At 45.8% G+C, this 13,583-nt stretch overlaps 1 long non-coding RNA gene across 2 annotated transcripts in view; it reads left to right on the top strand.

Annotated features, from left to right (window-relative positions):
- The first annotated feature begins 1,446 nt into the window (after positions 1-1,446).
- Positions 1,447-13,583, top strand: part of LOC140606339 (uncharacterized) — a 32,913-nt gene continuing 20,776 nt past the window's right edge. Inside the window, exons 1-2 of one of the 2 annotated variants that reach the window (XR_012008678.1) lie at positions 1,447-2,933; positions 4,401-4,560. This is a non-coding gene — a long non-coding RNA (uncharacterized lncRNA). The remainder of the gene's footprint in view (positions 2,934-4,400; positions 4,561-13,583) is intronic. The other variant, XR_012008677.1, reaches the window with a different exon arrangement.

Below are 13,583 nucleotides of genomic sequence, written 5' to 3'. Positions count from 1 at the left end.
TTCAGGCAAAGACAGACTGACACAAACCCTTTGTAAGAGGGTTACTAAAGGATGTGCTTCAAGAAGAGAACCGAGCCCAGGTGGAAGGAGTAATGTTGCAAGAAGCAAGACAAGATAAATTAAATATTTAAATTGTTATATATACTGTTATATCTTAATAACCACTGGCTATAAACTTTTTTAAAGTAATTTTGAGGGCATCTTGGTGGGCTCAGTGGTTGAGCATCTGCCTTTGGCTCAGGTCATGATCCTGGGGTCTGGGGATCGGGTCCTGCATCAGGCTTCCCTTAAGGAGCCTGCTTCTCCCTCTGTCTGTGTCTCTGCCTCTCTCTGTGTGTCTCTCATGAATAAATAAAATCTTTTTTAAAAAGTAATTTTGATGGGTCTAAAAATAAAATAAAATTAAAGTACTAAGACACAATAGGGATGGGGAACGACAAGTTAAAGTGTTATAAAGTTTTTGTATTTAGGGAAAAGAGATCAGAGGTATTATTAACTTTATAGTTATTAATACAGGACTTTATGTTAAAATTTAAAGTTTCCCACTAAAATAAGGAAAACAATGTGAAGCCTCCAAACAAATAAGGAAAATACAGTCAATTTCATAGAACCAAAAAAAAAAAAAAAGAGAGAGAGAGAGAGAAAATAAAAAGTAAAGATAAAAAAAGGAAAACACGAAGCAAAATGGCAGAAACAAGTTCACAAATCACAGTGACTCTAATTGGATGAAAGCTGACATTTCTGAACATACACTTGATACCAGGCACTGTGCAATGTGTCGGGGATACAAAAATAGATAAACTACAGCTTCTGTCTTCAGGAAGTTCATGGTCTCCTTGGGGGAGGGGAAGGGAGAAAACAAAGCAATAATAAGGCTGAGTGTCATGACAAAGGGAATTAAGAGAGGGACACCCAGCTCGGCCTGCAGGGAGAGGAAGGCTTCCTGAGGAAGGCTGAAGGCTGAGTAAGGGTGAGTAAGCTGAAGGATGAGTAGGAAGGCAAGAGTGCCAGGAAGGGTGTACCAGGCAAAGGTAACAACATGTGCAAAGGCAGGCAGATGGGAGAGAGTGAGGCACATGCTGGTCCAACCTTCTGTTATGGAGGGGGAACGTGAAACCCAGGAAAGGTAAGGAGACTGTCTGAAGGTCACTCAGCTGATTAGTCAACACAACCAGGATTTGTACCCAAGACCCCTCTCTTCTTTTCCACCTCCCTTTCTACTATACCACAGCACTCCATCCTTCTAACAGGAGGCTTCGTGACTGCACGTTGAGACCACAGCCAGCTTTGAAAATGAGCTGCATGTGGGTATAGGGACTGGATCTGTCTCTAGCCTATCCTGGGCTGGGGCAGAGCCAGGAACTTGGTAGTTTCCAGGACTGAGCAGCCCAGTTTACCCCAAGGAAGCCATGGCACCAATGCCCAGTTTAATCATTAACTCTCAAGTTCACAGGACTGAAGCTGGAATGCACAGGACCTAGGGGGTGGCCTGCGTCTCCCAGGCACTAAGAGAAAGATGGTTCTTGAGATGGGAAGAGACCAAAGTTTAGAATGGGATCAGGAAAAAGGGATTATGCTGTTTCTCTCAATTTTGTTGTAGTTTCACCATCATCTTATTAGCTTGAATTCAGGATTTCCTTTTAGTGCTCATAGGATATTGTTAATTCCCTCTGCCATAACCCCTACACGGCACGGAAATTTTTTACTCTTCCATCTACCCCATAAATTGTGGCCTCCAGGAGGGCAGGACTCCATCTTTCATCTCAGTGACCTCAGTGCCTGGCAAATAATAGGTACGCATATCCAACCAGTTTGCTGACTGGATGAATAAGTGAGACCCTAACTCTGCCTACAGGTGTCCCAAAGCACAAGTCTTTTCTGTTTGTGCGCTCATTTGATTAAAAGAAATAGACAGTGACTTCGCATTAGTTCAACAGAAGTTCACAAACATCCTTTGAGACACTCTGTAGCATCTTAAAATATCACAAGCTGGACAGAGATGGAATGTTCTTAAGGAGTTCAGTCTTCTCCCCTTTATCACTTAGTGTTTGGATGACTGCAGAGCATATTTACAGTTGCTTTGGCATTCTTGGGAGAGAGGTGCTATTCAAGCATGAGGTGAGATTTTATTGAGGAAACAAAAACCTCATGGAGGGCAAATTCCACCAGCATATTAAAGGCAACTGCTCCTTATAATTTCGGAAGGCTGCAGCCAGCAGTTGGAAAGACTGTGTTAGCAATAGCATCACCCAAGCCCCGAGAACGCATCTTTAAAGACACTTCAGGATTCTACAGAAGAAAGCTTCCACTGGAAGGTGAGGTACAGATGGGGGTACCATTTCTGTTTCTCTCCAGTGAACCTGATTTTCCTGATCTGTAAAGTCGAGGCAGTCACCTCTCCTTCACAAGGCACTTGGCAGGATTAAGTGGAACAAGATGGCATCAAGTCTTTTGTTGGCTAGAAGATGCTCAGTCACAGCCCAAGTGCCTTATCTTTCTCCCAAATGGAGGAATCCGGAACCTACAAAGAATCAGAGATGTGGAAATAGATTCTGCTCTTAGAGGCACATGACTGGTGCCCAGCGCTTCAGCTGCCCAGTCTGGAAGGGGAAGACCCACTCTACTACTACTACTGGCTTGAAGTATAAACGTGTACTTCTAAGTGTTGCTATCGACAGCCCAAGAGGTGCTGGAAGAGCTTTCCCTTGGAGGAACAGTCGCTCTCCTGGAAAAGCCAGCTTGCCTGGTTGGAGTTGAGCCAGAAAGGCTGACTCTCGCCCTGGCAAATTCTCTGTCACTCCAAGGTCCAGGAGACTGGAAAAAGTGGCCAACATCAGCGGGCCTCTTTCGGTACCAGCGTCTGGTTTCTTGTTTATGTGCTGGTTGGTGGCGTATCATTACAACCAGTTTGAATTCACCTCTTTCCACCACCTGTAAGTTCTCAGAGTTCTGCAAATTCTTTGAAATTCTAGCTCTCAGTGATTGCTAGGTCGGGGGATAGGTAATTTAGGAAAAACCCCGCATGTGGATCCCGCCAGCTTCTCATCTGCCCTTGGTCCCAGCACCAACCTAGAGCAATCACCTGTGCAGGGAACTGGAAGACACTGAGCTAGCTGCTCCGGTCACCTGGTTTCTTCCCCTGTTCCTTTTCCATTTCTCTCCCCTGCCCCCAAAGAACTGAAATGAAATGAGAAGTAAATTGCCAAGGGAGATCCTCTCCTGGGGCAAATTTCCTGTCTTTGCTTACGGGCATGGAGACCCTGAGTGGGGGGGCTAGTTGCAGAGCACTCTCCCAGAACCAGCCCTGGGGTGACAGGTGCAGGCCGCATCCACTCTTTCATGGGGTGGGGGTGGGGATTTAAAAAGTGAAGGAGGAGGAAGAGAGACTGTACAGGAGACCCCAAGGGCTGTCCCTATTCCTCCACCCTGCCCCACCCCGAAACTGTCAGTCTCTACCAAGCCTGAGAGAGAGAGAGAGAGAGAGAGAGAGAGAAAGAGAGAGAGAGAGAGACTCAGTGGGGGCGGGGAAAAAGAGACGGAGGGGGGGAAATCAAAGAAAATTGCAAAAGTCAATGGCCCGGAACTAGAGGCAGCCTCAGCAACTGCAGTGTGACTTTGATTCCCCTATCATAACCCTGAATTAAAAATTCAGGCAATTATCTGCATGGCTTCCTTCTGATTAGAACGAGCCGGAGCCTCATTAATGCATCAGCACAGAGGAAAGCCATTAGGGTCTGTGAAATGGAATGTTTCTCTGAGAACAGGTTCCGCTTGATGTACAATACCCAGCAAAAAGAAATTTCACACATTTTTGAGCTCAGAGTCACAGGACGGCACCCTGCTTCAGGGCTGCAGATCCTGCCACAGTTGTCCCTTTTCAGCTGGCTCTGGGTGAAAGCCACCTTTGTTTCCCAGCCTCTCTCTCTCTGGCACCTCCATCCTCTGGAGTCGTGTGGAAGAAGGGAGAGGGAGGTGAGGGGCCAGAAGGGACCTCCTGGCTGCTCCCTTTGCTTGGTCCTAAGATCCCGAGTCGGCCTGGATGTGGGGTCTCCATGTCCTTGAGCCATGAGGAGCACTAGAACTTCTTGGGAGCTCACTGCCCTCCTTTGCTAGAAGAACTAGGCGCAAGCTTGTTGGAAACAGTGAAGGTCCAAGACTCCAGAAAAGAGCAAAGTATCTGCATGTCCCCAGTCTTGGTACTCTCCTGACTCATGTGGCGACTTAAGCATCCCAAGGCCATCCAAGCAGGATCTGGTGAAGCTGAGCCAGCCTTGGGGGCTTGCTTGTTGCTTTAGGAGAGGGTGAAGGGTTGGAGGTAAGGAGGGCACCCTTTGTTCACTCCTTATTCTGTAAGCTCTGCACTCTTAGAAATGCAAATCTGTGGTCCGGTCCCTAAACAGGTGACCATCCCTGCCACAGCTGGCCTTCAGAAGCTCTCATCCACCCATGAGATTTTGGGATCTCCAGGGGACAGCCTTCTTCTTCCAATGACTGTGTATCACTTCCAAGGGAAGCCAAGGAGCAGTTTCCCCAGACAACTTCCCTTGCAGCCCTAATAAGGTCAGTTCTTGGGAGGACTGGGCTTGATCCAGAAGTATTGTCCAGATTTTCTTCGAGCCAGTGGGCGGGACTTAGGCCTCCTCATTTCGGGCAGTAGGGCATTCTTCTAACCCAGGGATTCTCAGGGCACCAAACATTAATCCTTGGGATAAATAAGCTCTTTGGGAGGAAAGCTTATCTTACCTGGTGAGAACGGATACAGATGAAAACATTTTTGTAAAAAGAGAACTAGTTATGGTCAAGAGGATGCCAACCAGGAGAGTGTTATCCTTCAAACGGTTTGAGTAAGCCAGGTTCTTCTCCTGGCACACCTGTTAACTATTCAGTGTTAAGAACCAGGGCCAAGTGTCTGTGCAAAGCTGTAAACACGGTGAGCTGGTAATCAGGTTATGAGGGAGTCAATGTTTAACTACTAACATTTGTAGCAACCGCGCCCCCTGCTGTACACCAGCAAAACTAGGCGAGCCGCCGTAATTCAGGTTTTCGAGATGTTTTTAGTTCCATCCCACGTGAGAAGGGTACATTCCTGGTCACCAGGGAGTTTTTATGAAGCATGTTTTCAATACTGCAGACAGTTTTATGGGTGAAGGCTCCTAGAGTTTACCTCACCCCCCAACACAAACAAGATGCTTGGTGATTCGGTTATGTTCTTTGTGGGTTCTGAGGATCTGGTCTTTCCAACGCTTTGCTCTCACTGGGCCAACACTCAGCCAAGTCAAATGCAGTGACTACAGATGACCCCTGCGTAAAGGGCTAACCTGAAGGCACCTGGAGTCTTGGGCAGGGGGGAGGTTATCTCTCTAGGCTCACCAGCTGGTAGGAGAGTGAGAGGAGCTGGCCAAAGGTCAGGAATGTGGGCCTTCTAGAGAGCGAAGCTACTCCACCAGCTCCACAGCACAGGTCACCCTTTGCCATAGGAAGTGATCACGTCTCAGCACTGAGTACCTTACCACCATCCACGGTATTTCTCAATAGTTTAAACATAGACTCTTTCCTTTCCTCCCAAGATAGTTCAGTTCCCACCTTTGTAACTTGTCACTCCTTACTCATTCAACAAATATTTTCTGAACAGCTATTATACGTTAGATGTTGTTCTAGGATCTGGAGCGCTGAACGTAAGACAGAAGTCTCTGTTCTCACGGAGCATACATTCTAGTTGGGAATGCAGACCACTCCAGAAACATGAATGCGTGAGCCAGCAATGTAAGTGCCGTGGATAAAAAAAGATAGGGTATGCAGGAGAGAGTGAGGGAAGGCTACTTTATACAGATGGTCTCTCAGGAAAGCACACTGGATAAACTTTATGCTGCCCTCTGGCCATCCACCTTATTTCTCTCTTTTGGAACTATAGGATTGCCTCTTCTGTAAGACATCCCCTATTAACTTTCCACCTGCACTGATGTTCCCTTCAGCTCAACTCTGCTCCAGCTTCTTCATTCTTGGAAAGATATACGGTGATATCTTTGATGATAGCCTCCTGGAAGAAGGGTCCTGTCTTCCATTTCTCTGGTTTGCTATCAGAACAGGGGGTGGGGAAGACAGGGAGGAAACAAGCATTTCTATGATGTGCTAGAGACATTAACACATTAGCTCATCTCACCCTCACAGAGCTCCTACACACTATTATTACCCCCATTAGAAACCAACAAAATGAAGGCTTAGTTTATCTAAAAGGTAAATTAAGGTGCACCTCGAAATGATGCACCTGGGATTTAAACCCTGACCTAGGTAGCACTGAGGCCTCTATCCATTTTTTTAAAAAATATTTTATTTATTTTTTTAAGAGGTGGGTTCCACACCCAACATGGGCCTCGAACTCCTGACTCCAAGATCAAGGGTGGCATGCTCTACCAACTGAGTCATCCAGGCCCCCCTGAGGCATGTAATAGGGTGGGTGTCCATGAAGTGTTGTCAGTGAGTAATGAGTACAAGGAAGGGATGAGCTCTATTTGTCAGAGAATGGCCATGAACAAGATGTGGTTAGACTTCTCCAGTCTGCTGGATTATAACTCCTTCCTTTGGTACTAACCGAGTGACCACAGGCACTTCCCTTTCCCTTCCTGGGGCTCAAAACCCTTCTCTGTAAACTGAGGTTAGACCACAGGATCTCCCAGGTCTTTTCCAGCTCTGACAACTCTAAGAAATACAATCTCCTACAAGGGATGGTGGAGGGTGGAAGGCAGGGGGAAGTCAAGTGACTTAACCACAGCAAATCTGATTTTTTTAAGAGACAGAACACAAAGCACAACATTTTGTTCATTCAATTAAAATTCAGCATATACTGAATATGTGCCAGACCCTGGCACATGCGAAGGATAGAGACACACGCTTTTAAAATACGTCCTCGCCCTATAATGTGTGTAAAGGGCAAAATGAACATGACAAGAAATTATTACAATAATATTAATGACTAACATTTTATGCGGCACTTTCTCTTTGCCAGAAATCATTCAGGGCACTTGGAAACTTTTTTGCTCATTCTTCTCAGCCACCTATGAAGTGGGTACTATTTTTATTCCTACTTTACAAGTGAGTAAACTGAGGCACAAAGAGGTGTGTGTCAGAGCTATTGTGAACATTAATAATGCATGAAAAGTATTTATTTACAGGGCCTGATATGCAGAAATTATGATAGGCAGAAATGTCATGCAACATTGACTGGTGGTTTCATTCCCCTTGATATTTCTGTTATTCCCTGTTTGACCCCTCTGCCACTTGGAATCAGTCACACACAGCCAGTTGGAGGCATTTTCTGTAGAGAGCAAAGAAGGCTTTAGGGTTTTGAAACTCAAAAATCTGTGGCTGTGAAGAAACTCAGCATGTAGAGCAAACCAGGTGAGTTAGAGCCAGTTTTCCTGCCTCTAGGAAAGGAGATAGGGGGAGGAAAGAGGTGTGCTAGACCCCCTGAGAAATGGAGCACCGGACCTTGTTCCTCCTTTGAGCTAGATGTCTGGCAAGTTGTGCAATCAGATAGCAGGTGTGCAGGTCAGAGGTGCCTGACATGGCCCTGGACTTGTTGACTTGTTCCCTGGGCATTAACATGGTGAGAGAGCCCAATGCCCTGGGTTTGAAAGCAGTTGCACATAGAAGAGGTCTTAGCCCTGCAAAGTCCCCCTCTGGCCAGCACGGTGCACACAGCACAATGAATGCTCATCTCCCTAGGAGGGGTATGGAAGTAAAAAGAGGGTCCCTAGGTCTGAAGGGTCCTCTAGAATGGGAACAAGGAGAAAGGCTGCCTAGGGGATCAGCATTGGGATGTGGATGTCTCACGGCTGCTGCAAAGAGGCAGCGGGGCATAGAGACCAGGATGGGAACTCCTTGATGGGGGGGTGGAGGGGGTGGTGTCTGTTCGATTTAATTCACTGCTCCAGCCTGTGGGCCTGGGTCAGGTAATAGGTGATTGATCAATATTTGTTAAATGAATGACCTTAGGTGGGTTGCCTCTAGAACCAGGCTGTTACGTTTCAAATCTCAGCTCTGCCTCTTACTACCTGGGTAAGTCTTTTCTCTGTGCCTCATGTGTAAAATGGGCATTAAAATGGTGCAGATCAATACTGATCTGAGATCAAAAGAGAGAATGCATAAAGCACTTAGTGTCTGACGTAGCACAGGTGCTCAGTAAGAATTTGCTCATAGTATGAGCAGTTGCCCTGATCCTTGCCCTGTACCTCAGCGATATGTTAGGTCTCCCAAACCTGAATTCAGATGCAACCTTGAAGAAAAGTTGAGGACTCCAGAATTGGCTAGGATGGAATTCCCACCACCATGATACAGTGGAGACTCCTGATAGAAATTACGCTAAGCACTTAAAAAAAAAAAAATTACTTTTCTTGCCCGATGGATTTTGTAGGCTGATACTGAATAGTCAAGAAGAGGGCAAGCCTGTAAAAATTAGATGTCCTGTGAAGACATTTTAAATTAAATAGCTAGCATTTTAAATTAAATAGCTTTCTTGCTTGTATGCATGTTTATTCCCAGGACAACTTAACCTCTCACCTTACTTGTTTTTATAGAAAAGCACAGTTTTTCAGGTGAGTTATCATTTGCAAGTGCTTCTAAAGAAAGCACTTCTAAAAGAAGAAGAACTGAACTTTAAGAAAGAGAGGACAAGTCTAGGAAACAGAACTCTGTTTTCTTTTTCCCTTCCATTTCCTCCTACTGAAAGAGGTATGGACTTTCCTGAAGAAATGCAGTACAAAAAGGCTTTATTTATTGTTAAGATAAGCTCTCTTGAAGGTGAATAATAAATATTATCATTAATTTTTTATTTAAAACAACCATCCGGGTTTATCAGGCTTCCTGCTTATTTAAAAGACAGCAGGTGACCAACTCTCCCATTTGCCCAGGATTGTCCCCATTTTGGCATCAAAAACCCCATATCCTGGGAATGCCAATGACAAATCAAGGAGACTTGATTCCCCCTTTGCTCACTATTAGCAAGTGAGGACCTGAAGACCCTGCAGGGAGAGGTGTACCCAGCTGGGAACCCCTGATCTGACAAGAAGGAAATGGGAGGGCACAGAGAAGACTTTCAGATAGGGGCCACCGGACAAGCCAGAAAATGCATGTGTTGGCATCCTTCCTATAATGTCCCTCACTTTGGGTCAGAATTGGATCCCCCAAAAGACCCCACAGGGTAGTTCCTGCATCCCCACGTCACTGTCAAATCTGCATCCACAGAGCCCTGTGGGTGTCCCCACACAAGGGAGTAGCCTAGGCACGAGAGTTCCTCTGGGACACGTGGAGTGGCCACTCAAAGCCTCTGCAGTTGTCCCCTTTCCTCAGACCAGGTGTTTTTTGTTCTTGGGGTGTCCACAGACCTCATGGGATTGGCCCACCACATGCAGATCGAGTTTCTGGTCACAGAGGATACAGTGCAGCTGTCTCCACACCTAGTAGGTGAACACGAGGGCCCATCAGGGCTGTGGGCATTTGGCTTTCAGGCTGGATTCCTCCTTTCATGGATCAGGGTCTCCCATGAGACTGTGGTAAAGATGTTGGCTGGACCACAGTAATCTGAAGGCTTGCCTGGGGCTTGGAGCGTTTGCTTCCAAGATAGCTCATCACATATCTGTTGACTGGAGGCCTATTTCTCACCTGAGGACCTCTCTGTAGGGCTTCTTGAGTGTCTTCCTGACACAATAGTTAGCTTCCCCCTGTGGTAAGCGATCCAAGAGAGAGAAAGCAAGAAGGAAGCCACAGCGCAGTTTAAGACCCCACCAGGCACCATTGTTTCTTCCATATTCTATTTGTTAGAAGAAAGTCCACCCTGCCCTCTAGGGGAGGGGAGTTAGGGAGGGAAAAGAATCAAAGGGTTTGTGTACACACTTTAAAACCATGGATTCCCAAAGCATTAAAGTGGCTGGATTGGCAAGGAGTTTCCACAAATGAGTTGGTTCAGATAGGAACGTAGGAGGAAGAGCAAGGGCTTTGAGACAAATCTGAGTTTGAAACCAGGCTTTGATCTCTTCCATTTTCTGGGATCTGGGGCAAAATGATCATCTCTAAACCTTAGTTTCTTCATCTGTAAAATGAAAATAACAATAATAATTCTTCCAAAGAGTTATTATAATTTAAATGAGATGACCCAAGCAGGGACAGACTCAAATTGCATAGGGCCTGACACCTTCACAACTTGACAGGGCCCTCTTTATGAAAGGAGAATGCAAAATTACAAGGATAAATTAGGCACAAAATGAACATTTATTTAGAATTAGAAATGTCAAAAACCCCAAACATTTTAAAAGCTGGTAAATACCACAAATATCACAAAATTCAGAAAAATGACAATTAAAAAAGTCACCTAACCATACCTCTTTAAAATACATTCTTTCCTACATTTTAACTGCATACTTTTTGATCACTTGTCAACATGACAAAGATTTTGCAATATTTTCCATAGTCAGGGGCGCCTGGCTGGCTGAGTTGGTAGAGCATGCAACTCTTGATATTGGGGTCATGAGTTCAAGCCCCACGTTGGGTCTAGAGATTACTTAAGAACAAAATCTTAAAAAAAATATATCTTCCAGCCAGAGGAGAGAGATAATTTGGTCTTTTCTTAGCATGGCTGATCAAAATTTGATTTTGATTATTGAAAGTGTATTATTCAGTTTTACAACTCATTATTCAACATGTCAGGCACCTTTTCAGGGTTGTTGTCAAATTTGGAAAACCTCCATCAGATACTTAATATATGAGCTTAGAGTTTCAAATACTTCCATGTAGTGAACTGATGGCACCCATTACCCTAAGCTCTTGGGAAGATCTGCATTAGGGAGGCTCTGGAAGCTTCCACTCCCTTGGCAGTCTTCCCCTGGAAGCATGAGGCTGGTGTGCAGCAGGTGCTCAGGAAATGGGATAAGCATAGGCAACCCTCATTTTCCTGCTTCATTTCCTCAAAGTCAGAGATTTCTCCTCCTTCGTTCCATCTTCTTCCACAGAAGCCTCTCCAGCGCCCCTCAGAAGGCCAGGACAAAAACACACCCTTGGGTGAGAAGAATACTGGACTCCGAATGAAAAGACCCGGGTTTTAGTCCTGTCTTTGTCACTTAACTGCGGGACTTTGGTAAATTACCCAGCCTCTCCGTGTATCAGTTTCTTCATCTCTGAGATGGGCATAGCTAGGCCAGTGTCATGGGTTGCTGTCTATTAACAACAAAGCAATTATACTAACATCAAATGTTTTTATTTGGTGCCTAAGAAATCACTAAGGAATCAGTTTGGACATATGCAGTGTTGATGAGAATCTTAAATTCTTTGTTCTCTGTGGTCTAAATGAATTGGAAATTCAAACTGGGCTTTAATAAAATTTGGGATAAACACTGGGACAGCAAAATTGTCCACTCTCTCCGCAAAAAGGTACCGAATGCTAGCTATTACTGGATATGTGCTAGAGATGGGGATTACCCAGAGGGACAAGACAAGTCCTGGCCCTTCAGGTCTGTAGCACAGGTAGATGAAACCCCAGACCGACATCTGGAGGATGGGCCCAGCTCCTGTTAAGTTTGCAACCTCAGCCTCCCTGTGCCCCAGTGTCTCCTTCTGCCAACAGGCATGGCTAACCGCCGGAGAGGGGTGTAGACATAAAGGACGGAGAGCCTGCACATCTTGGAGAATATGGGGCCAGAGTCATCAGAGGGTTGCACGGAGCTCTCCTGAGACGGGCTGTTCTTAGGGATGGCTCAGGAAGCTTTGAAGTGCCGCCAGGACAAGGGAGGCTGCCCCATCCCGGCGGTGCATTCACTTGTGATTTACTCCTCCACGTGGGCTCTGGAGTGCCAGTCTCATAAATACGTTGGCTGCTCAATCCCGCCCTGGAACACAGACAGAGGGAGGGGGCCCACGGGGAGGAATCACCAAATTAAGAAGGTCCTTGGGAGTGACTGGCCTACAGATATCACTGAGCCCCCTAAATTTCTCTCCTTAAAGCATAAATATTTCCAACTAAGATCACAGACTCCCTCCTCATAAAAATCAATGAAACCACAAGGGAAAATGACCTCTCGCTTGACTGCACCAGAGATATCTCAAATGGAGTCACTTCCCCTCCCGCAGAAGCAGCTGTACTGGGGCTCAGGATTTGAAACCCAGGCACTGAGATTGAGAATCTGAGGCTAAGTTAGAAATCAGGTGGGTTGGATGTGTGTCTATATCTCTTCTGACTTGCTGTGTTTTGTGATGGCTTCTGTGCAACCCTGTTGCAACAGGAGACTTTTTCCTGGAGTCACACCTGGGATCGAGCCCCAGCTCCTCCAATTACTGGCTGGGTGTCTTTGGGCAAAGTAGGATCCCTCCACCCCAGTCTCCTCATGTAGTACGAGAAAGATGATAATGCACAGTCTGCCTACCCCGCAGAGGAGATGACAAAATCAAGAGAATTGTCTGTGCAAATGCTTTGTAAACCATACAGCTCTGGATAAATAACAGTTCTTCTTATTAAAAGATAAAAGCACTGACTCTGCTAGTGCACTTGTTAGAACTCCTTATGCTGTAAGTGACAAAAAAAACCTAATTCAAACTGCCTTAAACCACAACTGAGTTACGTAACTGAAAAGGATGGATCCCATCCTTTTCCCATCACCCACAGTGATCACCCGTCTCACATCTTGACAAGACAGCATCCAGAAGAAGGTAGGTCCTCTCCTCCAACTTCCATTAAAGAGATGAAGGGAGAGATGGGAAGGACTCTTCTTTTTCCAGACTTAGCATATGTGTCCAATTTCATTGGTTCTCTTCACATAGCCACGGGATCAGATATGCTGACTGGCTGAAGAGAATCACAGACCATCCCTAGATCTGGAGGCAGGATCATGATGCTAACCAAACCACATTTGGAGGGGTCACTTTATCAGAAGAAGAGTGAGTAAATGCTGAGTTGCACAAACATCCAACCAGTACAGCCCATGCCCTTGAAATGACCAATACCCACACTTGCCTGTATCCCTATAAATATATCTTCAAAAACTCCACTCTCTAAACAAACACAGTCAACCTCTTTTTCCCAAAGAGACAAGCCAGGACTTCGTGTGGTCTGGTTCTCTGGGTGATTTGTGGTCCTCGTGTGGGGAGCTGCTATGGTCCTCTACAGTCCAGTGAGGCTAAATGGTAAATTGAATCCCCACTGATACAGTCAATAAGCAGTAATGGAGGGAGAACAGGGTAATTGCATTAAAAGTTCTCATTTGGAAAAGGAAAGGAGAGGATACAACTCTCGGCAGTCACCATGTCATTCCCTGCCAGAAATCACATGGACATCCTTCCTTAGCACCAAGCATCTATCCTCCCCAGTGCTGTCCTCCAGAAGGCTTCCCTTTGCCCTTTGCCCTCTGTGGCCCCTGCCCGTCTCTTTGGGAAAATCCCTTCTTTGTTGTCTTTCATGGACATATGACAAGTCCATGGAGGAGGATGGCCTTTTTGGGGGCTACACTGTTTTAACAGCTCTCTTCCTACTGCTATGAGCTCAGGAGTAGAAATCATTATCGTAGACCATGTGGACCAGGTCTGAGGTTTCTCTGGCAAAATGA

Source organism: Canis lupus, chromosome 16 (assembly GCF_048164855.1).
Source record: "Canis lupus baileyi chromosome 16, mCanLup2.hap1, whole genome shotgun sequence".
Classification (NCBI taxonomy): domain Eukaryota; kingdom Metazoa; phylum Chordata; class Mammalia; order Carnivora; family Canidae; genus Canis; species Canis lupus.
The sequence above is the reverse complement of the archived record's forward strand: the minus strand, read 5'-3'. Positions and strand labels throughout refer to the sequence as shown.